Here is a 15,608-nt window from a genome sequence, read left to right as displayed (position 1 = left end):
ATAATGTGCTTTAATGAGAAAAATATGAGTCCTGCTCTGAAAACACAATAAATGCAACAGCTTGAAAGAGAAGAAAGCAGTCTGGTGTCCAGCTGGGTGCCGAGTGCTGAGAACAACTGTCCAGACACACAAGCTGAATAGAGCAGGAATCATGACAGAGTAGGACTTGTAGCAGACAGAGGTGAGCCACACTGCAAGGTAACGAGCCAGATGTTTCCCTCAGCCCTGGAATAGGCCTGTTTCTCAATATCTGCAAGAGGCAGCAGGACCTTTTTATTTGCCTTCTTGTTGGCTGTCATTTCATATGCTCACACTCTAGGCCAGGCACTACAGTTAAGGTTTTAAGAGTAATATCTCATTTATTCTGCAAGCAATCCTCTGTGAGAGAGACACTATTATTACCTTCAGTTGACAGAGTTTACGTGCCTTGCCCAGGTCACAGGGATAGGAAAGCCATGATTTGAAACCAGGTTAGATTCCAGAGCTTCAATTCTTAACCTCTCTGCTTCATACCTACAAACACACATTAAACTAGTTTATATCTCTTTACTTTTTTTTATTATACTATGTAATGTGATATAGTCTTGCAAAAGGCCAGAGAAATTGACTGGGATTAGGATCCTAAACAAAGAAACAACACCTGCTGGCACATGTGATGGTGAAAGCTTTGGCATGAAACTTAATGTTCCTTGCCGGTAAGAACACCACAACTATAGTAAGCAACTCTGAGGGATTCATGGGCAAGACCTCTGTTGTAGGTTAAATTGTGTCCCCTCAAAAAGATATGTTGAGGTGTCCTTATAAAAAGGGGAAATGTGGACACAGACACACATGCAGAGAGAATACTATGTGAAGATGAAGGCTGAGATTGGAGTATAAGGCAAGGAATGCCAGAGATGGCCAGCAAACCACCAGAAGCTGAGAAAGGGAGACACACAGAACTAATCCCACAGTTCTCAGAAGAAACCAACCCTGCAGACACTGTCTCAGATGTCTAGCCTCCAGAACTTGAAGAAGAAATGTCTACTATTTCCACCTCCCAGTCTGTGGTACTTTGCTACAGTAGTCCTGGGAAACTCGTACCCCCTATCTGAAAATCTCAGAGATATGTGACTTACAGTAGTGAGAGAAAGGGCATCTTTCTTTTCTACCTTTCCACGTAATCCCTAGGAAATGCTCCTTAATATGTGAAGTTCACTTCTTACTTCTGGAAAACAACGGGGCACAATCTCTCTTCCTGCAACATGGAGGCTGGAACCAAGGGAGTCAAGTGATTCTCCATCAGGGCAGGTCATTAAACCCTCAGTCCGTAACAATCTAATCTCTGGTCTGCAGGACTGAGTACATTTTTCAACACTGAATATATTTTTAAAATCAGTGCTATCATGAGTATAATAATTCTACATAAAGTTATAGGTAGCTACTACAGATAATTCCCTGGTAGTAATTATCGCGTGAAAATATTTTATAGCAAGAATATCAGACTGATGTACAGACTGGCAGACAGAGGAACTTTATGTTGTAAAGGTAAAGAATGGTATCTTTTGCTGGAGTTATAAATGCAATATGGACTTTTTAGAGTGAATCAGCTAGAGGTTACTGCTCTTGAAAGCAAAATTTTTCCTGCAAGTATCATCATTGGATTTGTTTCAGATGTATATTTTCGTTTACCTCTGGCTGTTCATTAGTCACAACTTCTCTAACTAGCAAGTCTTTACATCCTTTTTTTTTTTTTTTTTTTTTTGAGATGGAGTTACCCTCTTGTTGCCCAGGCTGGAGTGCAGTGGTGTGATCTCAGCTCACTACAACCTCCGCCTTCCGGGTTCAAGCAATTCTCCTGCCTCAGCCTCCCAAGTAGCTGGCATTACAGGCTCCCACCACAACGCCCAGCTAATTTTTCTATTTTTAGTAGAGACAGGGTTTCACCACTTTAGCCAGGCTGGTCTCAAAACTCCTGAAGTCAACTGATCCAACCACCTCGGCCTCCCAAAGCGCTGGGATTACAGGCTTGAGCCACGGCAACCTGCCAAGTCTTTACATCTTTTTTTTTTTTTTTTTTTTGAGACGAGTCTCCCTCTGTCGCGCAGGCCGGAGTGCAGTGGCACCATCTCTGCTAACCGCAAGCTCTGCCTCCCAGGTTCATGCCATTCTCCTGCCTCAGCCTCCCTAGTAGCTGGGACTATAGGCGCCCACCACCACGCCCGCCATCCACCTGCCTTGGCCTCCCAAAGTGCTGGGATTACAGGCGTGAGCCACCACGCCCGGCCCCAAGTCTTTACTTCTTTTAAAATGAAAATTAGGTGGCCGGGCGTGGTGGCTCACGCCTGTAATCCCAGCACTTTGGGAGGCTGAGGCAGGCGGATCACGAGGTCAGGAGATGGAGACCATCCTGGCTAACACGGTGAAACCCCGTCTCTACTAAAAATACAGAAAATTAGCCGGGCGTCCTGGCGGGTGCTTGTAGCCTTAGCTACTCAGGAGCCTGAGGCAGGAGAATGCTGTGAGGCAGGAGAATGGTGTGAACCCAGAGGCGGAGCTTGCAGTGAGCCGAGATCACGCCACTGCACTCCACCCTGGGCGACAGAGCAGGACTCGTCTCAAAAAAAAAAAAAAAAAAAAAAAAAAAATTAGGGTGGTTATATTAAAAATTACTACTCTAAAAAAGCAAAACAATACCTGCTCTGTAAACAATTTTAGAGCCATTCATGGTACCTAGGAATTATAAGATTTAGAGTATTTTATATAAATTGTATGATCTAATCTTCCCACATGAGCCTAAAATGACTTAATACTGTCCTGGTTCTGTCTACCTAAAATCCTTCAAAAACATGCACTGAATATATGAGTAAGCTAGAAAACCACTGTCAGATAATTCAAAGCTTGATAAACCAGCGCCTATTATCTTTAAAATTGATTTAACATCTAATTCAGAATTCAGAAAATAGAGATACTGAGATTTTTTTATACGCTTTTGAGGTGGCTCATTTTTGTCTGCCTAGACCTTATTATACACGGCAACCAACATATGTTGTGATACTTGAAGAAAACAGTGCTTCCTAAAACACCATGTATCAGGAGACCGTACCAGAGGTGCTGCTACATGGTCATTTCTCTGTAAAATTCAACCAGCCTATTCACTTTAGCAACAAGGAAGTCTATTTCTCTGAAGTACATAACAGTGATTGTCCAATTCATTATGCTACAGAAGTGTAACAATTGTCTTGGTGAATAAAACAATTAATGTGAAGACAGCCTCCCACACGTTTTATTAAAATTGTAATTAGCAACACACTGCTTCACAACAGTAACACCTAGGCTATATGGGAAATATTTCAAATCATTTTCCAGTGGTATAAATAAAAATTTCAAGATCACTTGTGGAACACCCATTATGTTTTTTAAAATGGCAATCAGTGTTGCAGAAAGCAAGGCAGGGAAGATAATGATACTACGAACAATGTAAAGTATGAACAATACAGTCTGCATTGGAAAGGCAACTAAAAACTTCAGATCCTCTGACATAAATCACAGCAGGAACCAACATTTAGTCTTATATTATACAAACATATCTTAAATAATTGTTATTATAGCCAACTTTTATTTTGAGCTGATTATATCTATTCATGAGATGAAGTCAATAAAACTTCACAAAAATATGAAGTAGGAACTTTTATATCCCCATTTTAAAGCTGGGGAAACTGAGGCTTAGAGGGGTTGAGTGACCTGACCAAGGTTATAACCAGTAGCTGGTAAGTTGTAGAACTGCACTTATATCCCAGTCAGACTCCCAATACAACCTGCTCTTGGTCTTTAGACCACTCTGCTTAATAGAACCAGCCTGAGAAGAAACAGGCTCGGGCAGAAGTTTCAACCACAGTTCAGCCAAAGAGGCTGCTGAGGAGGAGGCTGTCACTTAGAACAACTTTATTAAATATGTTATGCAATATATATACTTTTCCCCTAAGCTTACCACCATAACAAAGTTATTCTTAGACCAACTACTTACATTAAACTGCTGGAATAGGCTAAAGTTATTTTTATTATTTTCACCAAAATGTAAAGGAGGCTGTTGTGTAAGTTAAAATGCATGTAAAAGACTGTAAATAATTACTCATTTGTTTTGGAGTAAATGCCACTAGCTTTTCTTGAAATTTTTCATTACTAAAACAAGAAGCCAAAGGGCTCAATTTACCATGACAGCCTTCAGCTGGGGTATAAGTCTATTACAGAACTAATTTTTATAGCAAATAAAAATCATTCTTTGGCCTTGTTTCAAGATACCTTAGTAACCAGCTCTATGTTTTTCCCTCACTAGTTCTCAATGCTTTCACTGAAATACAGGACTGCAATGAATTCAGCCAGGTCGTCCTGGCTACAAATAGTCTCCTCCCAAAACTCCACACCCACCTCAACCCCAATCTTTTTAAAATCCAGCAACTCAAAAGGCCCATGGGAGGCCGCTCATACTCACTTCAGATACACACACTGAGTGCCATCTATGTGGCTGGCCCTGTTCTAAGTTTCTGGTGTTCTGGTTTTCTAACCCATCTTATTACCTCTGAAAAGCCAAAATAGCTGATAACTCATAAACCTCAATCTACAACATATAAAAGCAAAGCAGTGGAAATCACTTCATCATGTTCTCCACTGTTATCTTAGTTTGCTTTGTCCTTCTATAACAAAACACTGGAGACTGACTGGATAACTTACAGAAAAATTTATTTTCTCACACTTCTGCAAGCTAGGAAGTCCAAGATCAAGGTCCCAGCAGGTGTGGTTGTCTGGTGAGGGCTGCTCTCTGCCTCCAAGATGATGCCTTGTTGCTGCATCCCCAGAAAGGGAGAAACATCGTGTCTCCACATGGTGGAAGGCAGAAGGGCAAGCTAGTTGAGTGCTCTTGAAGCCTTTTTTTTTCTAAGGGTCATAATCCCAATTCACCAGGGAAGACCTTTCATGGCCTAATTACCTCTTAAGGGGCCCATCTCTTAGTACCATATTGTCATCATACTAGTTGACATCATATTGTTAACACCTGAATTTTGGAGGGGATGTGAACAAACCATGGAAACCAATGTCCTTTTAAGGCAAACCTATCTTTACCCTTCAGACACAAATACTAGGTTAAATACAGGACCATGATATCAACATATGACTGAGAGTTTTCTATAGTGGATATAACGTACAGAATATACAGGCTGTCTTACCATATAAATTTTTTAACTTCTTTTTTTTTTTTTTTTTTGAGATGGAATCTCACTCTGTTGCCCAGGCTGGAAGCTGGAGTGCAGTGGCACGATCTCGGCTCACTGCAACCCCTGCCTCCCAGGTTCAAGTGATTCGCCCACCTCAGCCTCCTGAGTAGCTGGGATTACAGACACGTGCCACCAAGCCCAGCTAATTTTTGTATTTTTAGTAGAGACGGGGTTTCACCAAAATGTTGGCCACGCTGGTCTCGACTCCTGACCTCAAGTGATCCACCTGCCTCAGCCTCCCAAAGTGCTGGGATTACAGGCATGAGCCACTACGACAGGCCAATTTTCTCAACTTCAGATTCAAGTGATTCACAGATGAACTCTTCTATGTTGGCTTACCTCTCTTAGAATCCCAGCCTCCTTTTATTTATTTTTCCAAAGGATTTCTATTAGCATCACTGCTACCTTTTCTTGAGTGGTTATTACAAGGCAGAGACTATTGGTAGCTTTATATAAATATTCACAAGGATCCCATGATAACTAACTACTTCTTTTCTGCAAATGGCAAAACTGCGACTTACATCAGTTAGATAACATTCCCAAAGTCAAACAGTCAATAGCTAAGGCATGTCTCTCCGGGTTCACACTCTATTCCCTTAATAAATATACTTTCAAGATGTGGTTAAATTCACCTTCTCAAATTGGAAAATCATTGATTATGGTAATTGGAGTAATGACCATTTTAATATGCTTATAATAGAAGCCTTTATAAGAGGTGGTAATGCAAATACCTCATTTGACCTAACACAAAATAGAACCATAGATGCTGTTAAAAAATAAAACACACACACAACCAGCAAAATTCACAAGATTTAGAGTCCTTCACTTGTTTGTGGAATCAAAATTCTATAAATATGCAAGGCAGAGCTTGGCCTGCTCTATGAAATGTCACTAACAATATACCTCAATTTGCGTTTCCCCCCAACACAGGCCCTTTTTTTCTGTGTGAGTTGGTAGATGGGGAAGAGGGGAAACGTGCATCATTTATACCTTTCAAGAACAAAAGACGAACCAAATTCCAATGACAAGCAGTAAAAAGACGGAGGACAAAGGATGAGGGGAGGAGTGAGAGAGGAGGGCGCCCCAGGAGTCAACACTAGCTGAACAAATTGCGGGCCTGCGCCCTGTCCCACATGCCAGCTGAGGCCAGCAGGCTGCCCCAGGACCAAGTCACATGTGCCCTCTTCTCACGCATCAACAGAGCCTGTGCAAATAAGTGAACAGTCACAAGTGAGTGACTGAAGCACCCTGGAGCCATCAAATTGTAAAGAAGGGTTTCTATCAGAAAGCTGAAAATCACATACTGGGGGCACAAAGCAGTTGATATTGAAAAACGTCCCTAGGGATCAAGAAAGCATAAAAGTTAAGTCATTTTCCCAAGTTGCATATACAGTAGATAAGCCTATTAAGAACATTGTAAGCTATGCTAATTGGTTCAGAGGTTATATATCTCTTTTGTTTGTTCCAACTGAGCCTTCACACGCTGCAGTGACTTGGGGAAAAAGACAGTGTAATAAATCTATCTGAAACAAAACAGCATTAGGGTTTGAAAGATGCTAATGAGCTGCAGTGTTCCAACTTGAAAACTCCCCTTCCCACCGCCATACCATATAGCTCCTAAGTCATTTCTAACAGCACGGGAAGAAGGCGTTTTTTAAAATTCTTCAACTCCTCATGCTGTTAATTTTTTATTACAGCTAATACTTTTAAAATTAAATCATGTCATTTGACAGAGTAACACTAATTTAGTCATTTATAATGAAAGCATGTTCTTCTACATATAAAATATTAGGGAAATATTACATTTGCATCTTGTCATTGGAAAACTCAATGAACATTAATTAAATAATGTTTCTTAGAACTTACTATTTTCAAAGTAAATCTGTCCCTACATTTAGAACTGAAGATATATTCTAATTTTGAAAAAAAAAGAAAAAGAAAAAAGACTGGGTCAATTGATTTTGCTTTCTTATCCTGAGAAAAAGATGAAATGGGACATGTAAATGAAAGCACGACGAAAAGTATTAAGTCCTTTAAAAATGTTAAATATTATTTTGAGATCTTAAGAACCCAAGAACCAAAAGGTACTAAAAAAGGAAATAATGTTCTATCCCTTGCATCAGCAACAGTTAGCTTTGTGTAAATAGCTAGGTAGTGACGATACTGTGGAAACAATTCTGAATAATTAGCCATACTACCATCGTGTAATTAAACCCTGCAGTGGTTATGTGCATATGTGTGTATTCATTCTATCAAAAGGTGCCCTTACAAAGTAAACATAAAAATATAGCATACTTTAAGAAATCTCAGAGGAATGCCTGGACAACATGTATTAATTTCCTTTGGCAAAAATTAATCACATTTTGTGGTCTGATTTGGATCTTCAGCACATTTTAATTTACCATAATTAAGCTAGAACTGTACACATACTAGGTGGCAAGTACTATATATCTTCAAAAAAATAAATGATGAATATGAGAATATTCATCTCCAGAATCTGTATCATGTGAAAATAAAATGTAAAGTAACATTGAGAGGCCAGGTGCAGTGTCTCAGGCCTATAATCCCAGCACTTTGAGAGGCTAAGGTGGGAGGATCATTTGAGGCGTTCAAGACGAGCAGAGGCAACATAGCAAGACCCCCATCTCTACAAAAAATGGAAAAAAATAAAAAATAGCTGGGTGTGGTGATGCACGTCTGTTGTCTCAGCTACTCAGGGAGCTGAAATGGGAGAACTGCTTGACCCCAGGAAGTTGAGGCTGCAGTGAGCCATGATCACATTACTGCACTCCATCCTGGGCGACAGAGCGAGACTCTGTCAATTTAAAAAAACAAACAAACAAACAAAAAACCATTGAGGAGAGGAGAGGGAATAGAAAGTGACTGGGTACAGAGTCTCCTCTGGAAGTGTTGACATGTTTTGGAAATAGATAGAGGTGATGGTTGCTCAACATCATGAATGTACTGAATGTCACTGAGTTATACACTTTAAAATGGTAAATTTTATGTTATGTGAATTTCACCTCAAAAAAAATTACAGTACTGAACTCTAGTTAATAGAAAGATAGGTGCTTTATACAGAGCATTTTGTTTTCTGTCTTGATAATAATGCTAATGTATCATTAGCCCCATTTTCAGATAAGAAAAGCCAAGCAAAAGTGGACACAACTGAACACTACAGTCGACAGATTTTAACTCAAGGCTGTTCACACTCTTTCCCCTCTACCTTGCTGCTTCTTGCTTCTGTGGGAATTTCCCAAGCAGGTGGGTAAGAAAAAACACTCTTGATAAATCAGAACAGCTTAGCAAAGCATGGGGCAGGGAAGTATACGTCATGTCATGTTCTGAAAATGATAAGAAGCTTAGAAGGGTAACAGTTGGGGTAGGAGAGCAATGAAGATATAGCGTAAGCAGTGGCTGTGGAGGTAAAGCTTATCAAAGGTCCTCCATGCCTGGTAAGGAGTACAGGCTTTGTCTTGCTACCTACAGCAGTAGTTCTCAAAAAGTGTCTCAAAATCACTGGCAGGTTTCCTAAAGTACAGATTTCTGATTCACTTTGTCTAGGGTGGTGTCTGAGAATTTACATTACTAAACATTTACCAACAATGTTGATGCTGCTGGTTCAGTGACTATAACTTAGGAACTTCTGGCCTATAGAATAATCAGAGGTTTTTAAGTAGAAAAGCAGCATGATTTTATGAATATATATAACATTATATATGGAAAAGTTATCTTGCAGTGGAGTTACTAAATCCCTTCCCTTCTGAAGTTGGTATTTATCAGGAGGAAAAGCCTTTGTACCACTTTTTCTGTGACAAAGAGCCTAGCTCTCACTTGTGTTAGTAGTAGGTCTGATTCTTATATCTGAGAGTATCTGCCTGTCTTAATTTCACCATTCATTCCATAACTTATGGAAATATATATAACATTTGATTTAGGACTGGTAGCAGAGAATACAGACAAGATTATTGCAATGTCCAAAGTAAAAATAAATAAATAAAAACTTAAACTAGGATAACAAAAATAGGGTTGGGAGGTAGGGATGTCATGACCTACAGCTGTATCAGTAAAAATTAAAAACCTTAGTAATATGGAAAGATAAAAAGCTCAAGAATTGGAATTACATAGTATGGGAATATAATTTTTCTCAAAGTAGTGACTAATTAGAGGAGAAGTCATGTAGAAAGAATAAGCTATGTCAAAGATAAGCTATGTTTCCATGAAGGAAAAGCAGAAAGGAGAAGCATCTGGTCCTACAATACAGAAGCCCAGAGATGATGCTCACCCCCATCCAGGTCATATGGATGAGCTCACTCAACTGGCTCCCCTAAACAGGGGTAAAGTGGCACAATAGCACCCCAGCAATTATAACACTCTGTTCGAATATTTCTTTTTTAAAGGGAAAGAGGCAGGGAGGTAAGCAAAAGAATAATTTTTTCTTTTTCTTTTTCTTTTTTTTTTTGAGACAGAGTTTCACCCTTATTGCCCAGGCTGGAGTGCAAAGGCGCGATCTCGGCTCACTGTAACCTCCGCCTCCCGGGTTCAAGTGATTCTCCTGCCTCAGCCTCCTGAGTAGCTGGGATTACAGGCACGCACAACCACACCCAGTTAATTTTCTGTATTTTTAGTAGAGACGGGGTTTCACCATGGCCAGGCTGGTCTTGAACTCCTGACCTCAGGTGATCCTCCCACCTCGGCCTCCCAGAGTGCTGGGATTACAGGTGTAAGCCACCGCGCCCGGCCACAAGAAGAAATTTTTCAAACACATTGAGTCTGGTCCAGCAATTTACTTCTTCCCAGGAAAATCAACATCCTGTTCTTGTGAAAAGAATTCATAAGAATAGTTTTTTAAAAAATGCTATCAAATGATATTTCCAAACCAAAGCCAAACAAATTACTGGCATTTTGAGAAATTTCAAATATTGACTCTCTCAAAGAGGGACAGTAAACTGTAAACAGAGACAGAACCAACTCCTACAGGCCCAATCCACCCCCTCACAATTACAGTAATGAAATCCTTGGTTCAAAGCCCTGGGCTCAGCATCTGAAAGCACAAGACTGTCCATGACAACATGGCCATGGACAGTTTACCCATCTTTTTTTTTTTTTTTTTAAGAGACAAGGTCTCACCCAAGCTAGAGTGTGTGGTGCAAGGAACCTGTGAGCTCAATTCATCCTACCTCCTCAGCCTCCTAAGTAGCTGAGACCACAGGCATACATCACCACACCCAGCTAATCTTTTCTGTTTTTGTAGAGATGAGGTCTCACTATGTTGCCCCAACTCCTTGCCTCAAGGAATCATCCTATCTTGGCCTTCCAAAGTGATGGGATTACAGGCATGAGCCACTGTGCCCAGATAGCTTACTCATCTTTACTGAGCAGCTTCCTCCTCTGTAAAATGAAAGGTAACATTAATAGTACTTGTCTTGCCTACTTTACCAGTTAGATGTGAAAAGCAAATATAATAGAACACAGAAAGCAAACTGAGGGCATAAAGCAAACTCTTAGTCTATGTATTCCTATCATGATCTTACAATAGATTCAAGGTTACATTCAAAGAGGGAAGATGAACCAAATGTCCATCAGTTAGGATTCTTCCTATAGTATTAATAACACAAGTTTCTTTAGATTCTCTGCCTTTGTTCACAGTTCACTGTTTCATCAGAGGTGAACATGAATCAGAATTGTTTGCATATTCCAGTAGAGAGCCTGGCTTAGTCTATATTTCTATATAATTTAAATCGGGTGGCATTTTACTTCAAATAAATATTAATCATACCAGATGAAAGGAAAAACTCTAATGAATCTTTCCATTGTTCATGTTGCTAATTCATCACGGGAATATTAATTCATAGAACCCATTAAGCTGTGTGTCTGCTTATATTGTTTTAAATGTTTCTTAACCATTATAGTATACTTAAGCCTATTTGTTCCTCCCTCTTTCTTAATAACCTCTAAAATTCAGCATACACACAATTAGACCCCACAGGTTGCAATTCTCTTTTCTCCCCTGACACAGTTCTAGATGGTCATGATTGCTTGGCAAAGCTCCACCTCCTACACCTGCAATTCACAAGATTAGAAAACCCATTTAACTTTATCGTACATATCAGACACTGGTTTCAAAATGACAAAAGCGTGAATCTGGAGACTTGAGGAAGCCATTTGGCAAAAGGAAGCCGAATCAAAAAAGTATTACCTCAAAGAAGCATCCCTAAATGAGTTAGGAGGAGCTGGTGACAGACAGAAGTAGGTAACAGGTTTTCCTTTATTTTATTTATCTATTTTTTGAGGCAGAGTCCTCCTATGTTGCCTGAGCTGTTCTGAAACTCTTGTGCTCAAGTGGTCCTCTGCTTTGGCCTCCCAAAAGTGCTGAGATGACAGGCATGAGCCACTCCGCCAGGCCAGGCTTTCCTGTAAAAGTCCATTCAGAACCTCTTGGTTCTGGAAGTGAAGAAAGAGAAAAGCTGAAGGAGTTTAGAACTTCAGCACCCTGGAAAGAGAAGAAAAGCAGAGTAGGCCAAGAACCTAAGAGCAGGGCAGTGCTTAAGGTGAGTGCAAGGAGATGTTAAGGATGTGATTATACATTCTCCAGAGATGAAAAGACCAGGACATTAGCTCCTGAACATGAAAAAGTTCTGGGAAGGCTGTGAGGGAGAGAAAGGTAAGTAAGGTAGTAAGTTTTTTCTTATCCTTCTAGGAGATTGTAACTAAACAAATTTAATTAGGTAAAGAGACATGCAAAATATAAGTGGGGAGAACAGACATATTTACCCAGCATTGTTAACCCACCACTCAAGCAACCCCACTGTGCTCTTATTGCTGTTCCTAGGCTACCAAACCTTGCAGTAAAAACTTAAAAATCACGTACCCATGAAAATTCAGTCAATTTGTGCCATCTAAATTCAACTTCACTAGTAGTTACCAATAGTTGCAATGATGTAAGAATTTAGAATATTTCCATTGAATTTGTAGAAAAATACTTATTTCCCTTACTCTAAATATTTATATAAAGGGTCAGAAGGTATATTGTAATATCATCTCTGTACTCAAATAGCATTGCTATAACTTACCCCCAAGATAAATGATGTTGCCAAAATAATACATATTTTTATTAAGTCATATTTAAAATATAGTAGCAGATCTGACTTTTTTAAAGAAAAATCCATAACAGTCGTTTTTTAAGGAAATCATTTAAATGTGGGGACACTGGAAAGTCTATTCTCATCTCATGCCAAAATACCACTTTTGGAAACCACGTAACCACATTCTTAAAAGAGGACATACATTCTCAAGATGAAGTAAGGAAAGAAAATTTTAGCCTACTGGTGGTCTAAGGACATTTACTTTTTAAAAATTATTATTATTATTATTATTATTATTATTATTTGAGATGGAGTCTTGCTCTGTCACCCAGGCTGGAGTGCAATGGCGTGATAGCTTGGCTCACTGCTACCTCTGCCTCCCAGGTTCAAGCGATTCTCCTGCCTCAGCCTCCCAAGTAGCTGGGACTACAGGCACACACCACCACGCCTGGCTGATTTTTTTGTATTTTTAGTAAAGACAGGGTTTCGCCATGCTGGCCAGGCTGGTCTCAAACTCCTGACCTCGTGTGATCCACCCACCTCAGCTTCCCAAAATGCCAGGATTACAGGCGTGAGCAACTGCGTCTGGCCAGGACATTTAATTTCTAATATCTGTTTTTAATCCGCTAAGAGTATTACAGAAATACAAATCCATACTGACATCATAAAATGAATTAGGTCAAAGATAATTTTAATGGATAAAGATTTTAAGAAGTAAATCTAACTTAAGCAACTGTCTGAAAAAGTTTAGCAAACATTTCAGAGAAAAATATACATTCATTTACATATAACTAGGTTCTGTATTTTTTTCAAATCCTTTAAGAATAAAGTTTAAACCTCATTACAGACAATTCCTTAAATATCCCCTTTCCAACTCAGAAATAGTTAAAACAACAAACAAGCTATCCCACATGTAAAATGGAATTCAGCACAGAAAATAAGTCCAATGACATTTCATAAATAATGTCCCTTAGCCACCTCATTAGACTCACACCATCTAAAATTAACTCTGGGAGAAAAAAACATGAAAGATAGAAAATGATAAAAACTGCTTTGTCTAGTAGATAGTGAAAATATAAATATGAAGAAGTTTCACCAGTTTCCATATTGGGTATGATAATTAAAATATATAACCCTAGCCCCCAACGAAAATACAATATTTGATAGAAACAGCCTGATAAAGCTCTCTGAACAAACAAAATAGTGTTAGGGCTACATACAAACTGTATGGTTATATAGGCTCCTATAATTAAGCACTTTTCATTTTCTCTAGCTTGTAATAAGAAAGTAGGTATGCATGAGGAATTTATTTTTAAATGCCATATACATAAATCAACTACAGCATAGTTGAGGAGTAAAAATGTTCTAACAAAAACAAAAACTTTTATTGTAAGATCCCTAGTACATGGAGTGGTTCTGACTTCACAGTACCCCAACAAAGACTAAGGAAAATCTCTTGTTAAGAGCTCTAAGGAACTGGAGACACTCTCTTCAAAGATGCCAGGCCCAGATCACTGTTGAGACAAAGGGAAGAGATGTACCAAGCAGTGTTCTAATCAAGGAATTCCCAGTAATAAGAGTCTAAAACGTAAACATTTAACACTAATTCATCAGTGTTACTTCAAAATAATGGCAGATGCTCATTTTTTTACCCCAAATTTAATCAAATATATTTTTTCACTATCAAAAAATACCAGCCGGAGAAGTAATTTTCAAAGTACAAATTGGAGAAAATTAAGTCAGCACCACTGATCTCTATGTCAATGTGAATAAAATGACTACAATACAAGGAATCACTTCTGAACGGTGAGAGCCATTACAATTTATTGGGCAACATATAATGTACTATACCTTGTGATACCTTTCCATTATTGCCTTATACCATTATTTAAACTGGGGGAGGGGAGACTAATCATTTATCTTTTCAGGTGTGTGTGTCACCATTTCTCAACTAGACTATAATTCCTTTGAAGAAGGAAGCTAGAAAGTAAGATGTTTCCTTGCATTTTTCTTTCTAACACTTTACACCCATGCAGATACATATTAGATGATTTTCTCTATGGCTTCTTAATGGAAAGGAAATCTAAGGCAATAGAACACAGGGAGATCAAGAAAAGAAAGACATCAGCAAAACACAAATCAGGTAATCAGAGCCAGTTAACCTTCTGTATTGTTCGACAGGCAATGAAAAACACTTAAAAGACTGTAGCCCCTGCAGCAACCAGAACATGGGAAGAAATCCAAAAATCAGAAAAGGACACAAAACAAAGTAGTCTTGCCACACTTAGAATTTCAACATACTTAAATCGAGATGGTGACATAAACTTCTACCCAGTGCCTTTTACCCATTTAGCAGCTATTTAACAAATATCTGCAGAAATGAACCAAATCTTTTAATGAACAAGGATAATCTCTGAATCATGGTCTCTAGAATCACGGAGACTAGAGAATTCCAAAGTGACAAAGCGAACCATGTTTCAGGATTGTAAATCAGGTTAGAGAGTGAAAGACTGCCATTTTTAATCTTCGATATCATTATTTTATTGAGGGCATTTGGGATTTGAGAATGAATGTGGTAATAAACCATTCCTTTTGCTGCTGCCCTATCTCGTGAAGTCTGCTTAAATTATGCAGTCCAACAACAGGCAGACAAATATGAATGGACATATATTTTGCTAAATATATTTTCCTGTTTGAAAACAAAGAGCTTTACTGCCAGCAACTTGGTAAACTAAATAAAAGTCATGTGATACACAGAAAAGAAAAAGTTACATTCTCACATTCCAGTGCTCTAATAATATTCCCTGGTTTGTTTTTATTTTGTGATTTGTTTCTTTTGTGTTTGGGGGGGACGGAGGGGTTGTTTGTTTATTTTGGATTAAAAATTAAAATAGCTGAAACCAGAAAGAATACGAGGGTTCAGGATTAAGCATAGGGTAGGGAAGTTCCTTCCCGACTGCATTTCTCAATCCCTTTGGTATCAAAGTAAAATGGAGTTTTCCCGCTAAGTCTTTCTCATCTAATGTTTTAGTGCTCAAGAGATTCCCAGCAGCTTCCGGGTCTAAAGAGAGGCCTCAAAGTAAAACTGAGTTCTTTCCCATTGGCATGGATCTCTATGAATCCTATACATGACTACATCTTTAAGAGAAGCAAAAACTATTAAGAAAAGTCTCTTCCATTCTATGCCAGGTAATAGCCTTCAGTTGTTCACTCTTATTATTCCCAATTGGAAACTGAACAAAAAGACACAGAAATTGTAAACTAAGCTATT

At 38.9% G+C, this 15,608-nt stretch overlaps 1 protein-coding gene across 2 annotated transcripts in view; it reads right to left on the bottom strand.

The window, feature by feature from the left end:
- Nucleotides 1–15,608, bottom strand: part of TMTC2 (transmembrane O-mannosyltransferase targeting cadherins 2) — a 446,864-nt gene that overhangs the window by 334,646 nt on the left and 96,610 nt on the right. The window lies entirely within an intron of this gene.

Source organism: Pan troglodytes, chromosome 10 (assembly GCF_028858775.2).
Source record: "Pan troglodytes isolate AG18354 chromosome 10, NHGRI_mPanTro3-v2.0_pri, whole genome shotgun sequence".
NCBI classification, from domain to species: domain Eukaryota; kingdom Metazoa; phylum Chordata; class Mammalia; order Primates; family Hominidae; genus Pan; species Pan troglodytes.
This window is presented reverse-complemented; position numbering and strand designations above follow the sequence as displayed.